The following is a 6,000-nucleotide window of genomic DNA, read 5'->3' as shown; positions in this document are numbered from 1 at the left end:
ATGGGGCCGGATGGGTCTGACCTACTGTCAAATTCTATGTTTCTATGATTCAGTCATCACTTTTTTTGGTATAGCCAATAAGAATGTCAAATGGAAGTCGTTCTTATTCTATGATTAAGTACAGTTGATGCAAAGTACGATAGGTGTTTTTATTGTCTTCTGTCCCATGTGTCCTTTCTTGTTAATGTGGCATTAAAGCTTTGAAACATGCACCATTTTTGGTGATGGCTATACTTGAGTTAGAGATCTTCTTATTTGTTTGCCTAAAATATAGCTTTTAATTTAGGTAGGTGGTAGCAGAGCCAGGCCGGCAATCGTATGAGTGCTTCCAACAGTTGGATATAAGCAGCCACACGCTATAATTTTATGCTAACTTATATAGCTCAATATATTAGATGAGTAATAGTCCAACATCTAGGACCATCTGGAAGAGAGGAGTTATTCCGGCCCATGAATACTTCTGAGGTCCAACAGACACTGCCTTGTTTGGTTGACTCCCCAATGAAGAACCCTAACTGTAAAATGATAGAGGGAGACAGAAGAACGAAATGTAATGGAGGAAAAGAAACAGGTATGTAATGAATGGGCAGAGATAAAGGCCTTTGGGTTAGGATAAAATCCTGAAAACCAGTTGCCTGCCAAGGGCCCCATAAGCAATTAAAGTAGTCCTGCTTGCTTATTAACATAGGTAGGGCAGTAGTTCAAATATATTCTTTCTTATGGAGATGTGAAGGAGAGGAAGGCGAGGTTGGGGCAGGAGTAGGGGGACCAAAACAGTAGAGAATAGGAATTAGTTGACAAAACTGAGCAAAGGACCAGAGGAGATTTCCCGAACCAAATGGGAAGGGAACGAAATTCATTGCCTGAAAACAGATGGACCAAAAACTAACCAAAAAAATTCCAACTAGTTTTTGGCCCATAGGCAGGGCTCAATGGCAATCAGTAAGAATCAGTAAGAAACTTTTGCCTCTAGTCACTAGAGCTAATACAAATTATCTCGTTTTCAAACATCGTATTTTTTTTTATATTGTTGTACAGCTATAACTTGTCATTTTAAAAACCGGAGTTTCATTTATTTTTGCTTTTACTTGTTTCTTTCAAAATATTTACCTGCAGCAGTTATCAAAAGGTCTCGCCATGCCGACTATTAACAGGTTTTCATTTTTTGGTAGGTGAAAAATATTTTCTGTTATAAATTGACATTATACTTCTTTTTGTTTAATTGAAGTGCTGCATACTGTGTAGAATTTGAACATATAGAATATATAGTAATACTTTCAATGGTGTGTTATTATTTTCGAAAGATTTTTTGCTTTATTTAAGACATTTGAAGCAATAATTATAAATTACAATTCTGTACTAATCGTAAAATATAAAAAAAAATGTATTCCACAATTTACTTTTTTTCAATTTTTAACCATTACACAGTACCTTCATAAAGTGACTTAACAACCTATTTTAGAGTGTCCCATAGTATTTTAGTTATCATAAGCTTTAATGATCGATACTGTGCAATTTATTGAAGCACAAATGACTCATTCATACATCAGTCTTGGAAATCTTAAGTTATTTTTCTTCTCTGCGGCATCTAATCTCTAACACTATCCTGCTATGTCATTCTAAATGAATACGATTGCAATTCTTAAATAGAATATACTCAGTAATTTGCTGTCTTCTGTGTAAATGGTGCCATTGTCTCTCCATATGAGCTTAAGTTTTTTTTTTTCCCCCAATCATATTTCTTTTTCGACAATGCTTCTCTACCTACAGCCTTATGGTAACCTTACCACTTTTGAAATAAGACTTTTTTTTTCTGTGAAGAGACCAAACAATTACATCATTTATTGCAAAAAAGTAAGATGTTTCCAGATTTCAGTAACTCAATCTGAGTGTATTAAGTGGCACATCTTCTGTTTACATAACTGTGCCAAAAACGAATTAACGACAACATCCAAAGTGGTGGCATTGCCCTTTTTAAAGATGGTGCTTTCAAATAGATGAGAGAGGGAAGAGAGAGAGAAAGAGAGAGAGAGAAGAGAGGAAAGAGAGAGGAAAGAGAGAAGAAAGAGAGAGGGAAGAGAGAGAAAAAGAGAGAGAGAGAGAGAGAGAGAGAGAGAGAGAGAGAGAAAGAGAGAGAGAGAGAGAGAGAGAGAGAGAGAAAGAGAGAGAGAAAGAGAGAAAGAGAGAAGAAAGAAAGAGGAAAGAGAGAGAGGGAGGAGAGAGAGAAAGAGAGAGAGAAAGAAAGAGAGAAAGAAAGAACTGCGATGCTAATGCAACAAATACAATGTTATTTAAGGATGGTATTTTAAAATATACGTACGTACGAGAGAGAGAGAGAGAGAGAGAGAGAGATAGATAGAGGAGAGAAGAGAGGAAAGAGAGAGAGGGAGAGAGAGAGAGAACGAGAGAGAGAGAGAAACAGAGCAATGCTAATGCAAAGAAGTAAATGGTTTTTTTTTTTGGTTTTTTTTTTTAAATATGTTGGGAATACATACATTTAGTAGGGTCAGTCTTAGTACCAGGCGTATGAAGACTAACCAAAATTTCTGCAACATTCACAAAATACACAGTCAATGGTCGGTTAATATTAACCCCTTAATGACAAACCCCGTACATGTGCGGGCTCAAAATGCATTGTTATCAATGGGTTTAGGGACCGCCCATTGTCCTTAACCCCTTCATTCCCCTATAGACGTACAGGGACGTCCAAAAAACGCCCACAAAGAAACCCCTATGGACGTCCCGGTACGTCCAGCCCTTCGTGAAGCGTCAGGGACACATCCCTGCCGCTGCACGGGAGACCAGGCTGTCGTTTGACAGCCTGGACTCCCCCCTTGCAGCAGAAGCCGGCATCGCCGGCTTTCTGCTGCCCGATCTCCCGTAACAGCTTCCGGCATGAAAGCCGGTAAGATGTTACAGTTGAAAGTGCGCGATCGCGCAGTTGCAAACGCGCGATCGGGCATTCCCTTCCGGGTTGCGTCACTGCTGACGTAACCCGGAAGGTCATCGGAGGACAGGGATATCCTGCCCTCCGATGAGGCACAGAGACGCTGCGATCTCTATGCAGGTCTTTGAGGACCTGCATAGAGATCACAGTGTGATCGGTGCAGGGGGATCGCGGGGAGGGGAGAGAGAAACCATCTCTCTCACTCCCCCTCCCGTCCTGAAAGAGAAAAGCAGAAAAAAGTAAATTCATTTAAAAAATAATATTAAATAAATCATTAAAATAATAATATAAATACAAATAAAAATTATAATGTGAGCTGTGATGTCATTGTGACATCACTGGCATGTTCAGGAGGTCCCTAGGAGGACCTCTAACTATTTCTGTGTAAAAATATATAAAAAATAAAAAAAAAATGTAAAAAAAATAAAAAAAATAAATAAAAAATAAATATATAAAAAAAGATAATATTTTTTTGTTAAAAAAACCTTACTTCCCATTGCCGTAGCATAACATCTAGCCAGTATAACCCTTCTGCCCCCGTTCACAACCCCCAAACCCGTTAAGCCATAGGCTTAAAAATTATACAAAATTGTACACCTTATAGTATGCTCCCTGGTGCTGGGAATGTCTGGAAAATCTATATAAATTAGGTATTTCTGAAATCAGGACACCTGAATTAATAAACTTGGAGGGGAATTTCCATCACTTTACCTAATTTTGTGAGGATTCAGAGGGAAAATGTAAAAAAAAATTAGTTTATTTTTCTAATCTTCGCTAGTTTTTACTAAATTTCTCATTCTAAATTTTCAGCTAATCATCCAACTATGGTATCAAACGAAAGCTCTATCTCTCCTTGAAAAAACAATATATAGTTTATATGGGTACACTATTCGCAGGAAAAGAGAATCATCGCTAAACCGACATACCCCAAAAATGGCAAAATTGCTCTGGGCTTTGAGGTACCAAAAACCCCTGGGATTGAAGGGGTTAATAAGAAAAAACATTCCAAATTTCTTTAAAACTAGGCAGACAAGGGTGATTTACAGAGAGATTTAAATTTATTATTGCATATTATTACAAAAGGAAATGGAGGAACGCTCGCCTGGATATATTTGCCCATCTGTACAGAGCCAGTTTGGGTTTAATGTATAATTTTGCAGTTATACTGACATAATTATTAAAATCTTCATATTTGGCTTTTTAGTGAATTTTAGCCGGGATTAGTTTTATTACGTTGCACCGTGAAACACTCGTGGATTTATTAAGATTCTAAAGGAAGATAGGAAGTGAGTATTAAATGGGATAAAATTAACATATCTTCATCTGTTAGCTGTAAAGCACCTATTTAAATTGGGGGGAAAAAAACCTGAAAGGTGAAATGTTCATAGATAAATCCATTCCCTGAAGTTAATAAAAAGATGAAAGACAGGCACGGGAGAGATATTGCTTTCTTTCGGCACTCTGTGATACGACGTGGTCAATAAAAAAAGATAATAAACCCCCTTTAATAAAAAAAAAAAAAGGAAGATATTAAACGCAACAGTTTCTGCCCTTAAGATAAATATAAAAAATTAAAAATAAGTGAAATAAGTTTTCGTAATTAAGGATAAATAAGGATTAAATAAGGAGAGGGTATGCCGGAAAGCACATGTGGGGATAGTGTACTTAAGTATGCTAGGGGCTGTGGCAGAAGCAAGCAGGGGAGGAGAAAACGAAGACAGAAGCTCCAATTAAAAAACTAATACATCCACCAAATCCAGTGAATGGAATCGTACTATTAAACATATTTTTTGTTTATTCCTGAACACAGGTTTTTGTAACCCAATTTATTTTTAGGGGGGGGATCTTTAGTAAAATTAACATTATGTGGCTTTAAAAGATGAAGTATAGAGAGAGCAAATATGTTTGGAGGATCAGAAATCCCTTGCATCTCCATCATAAGATTCGATAAAGTCTGAACTCGTGTTCTGGAGTCATTTACTACAAAATGATTTAAATGTTCCTCAGCTGATGGAACCAGCTACATTAATAATTAATTTGTATCTAGTATATATCAAGATTGTGTTACCTAGGATGACAGCCGTATACAGTTCTAAAGCTGCGGATAAATGCGTCAACTAAATGTGAAAAGTCTAATAAAATTTTAAAATAACCAAACTGAATTTGATTTAAACAACTAGTAATAATCATCCGGAGCGAGACACTATGGAGAAATAGCTAGCGTGATAAATACAATTAAACTGGTGAATTTTGCTACGAAACAAATAATATAGATAATGATAATAAATAATATAATAGTATATATAAAAATAATAATTTTTCAAAGCTAACCAGGATCCCGGCAGAAGTGGTAGAGGTTAATACAGTGAGGGAACTTACTGTTGTTATTTATCATCAAAAGAACTCTATATCCTTGCAAAGAAATCCTGTTTAGTTCTGTTAAAAGCTTTTTCAACTCCAAATATATTGACACTTTACCCAATGCCTTTATTCCTTAGTTGATATGGAAACTTACATTTATGAATGTTCTTTGCGCCTCTGAAAGAAAAGTTTCCAGTTATGAATCGGGAGGATTTTTGTATTCAAGTTAGTTGGTATCAGATGTACGAATGTAAAAAAAAAAACTCAATAAACTTGGGTAGGTTTATCCAATTAGGTGTGATTTTCTATGTATTTCACATCATGTTTTATAAAACCTTGTAAAATCTCAGATGTTACGTCTACGACAAAAAAATTGCCAATCTCATTTCCATTTTTCTTACAAAATTTTAAATATATATATATATATATATATATATATATATATATATATATATATATAAAAATTGATGACTAAGGTAATGTCAACCCCGGCTTTTCCAGTTACACCGAATAACCACGTCCGTTATCGATATGGCCACGGTCCAAATTATAAACCCCCCATGTGACACCCACAAACACAAAGCACCATACCAGCCATGATCAGGCCTTTATTGACCATCTGGCACAATAAGCCTGGTGGGTTGGAGGCCGACAGCAGCCTGTCTCTAACAATGAAAAGAGGAAGCATTTCC

This window comes from Sceloporus occidentalis, unplaced genomic scaffold (assembly GCF_023333645.1).
Source record: "Sceloporus occidentalis isolate IW3139 unplaced genomic scaffold, rSceOcc1.0.p SCAF_109, whole genome shotgun sequence".
Classification (NCBI taxonomy): Eukaryota; Metazoa; Chordata; class Lepidosauria; order Squamata; family Phrynosomatidae; genus Sceloporus; species Sceloporus occidentalis.
Note: the sequence above shows the minus strand (reverse complement) of the source record.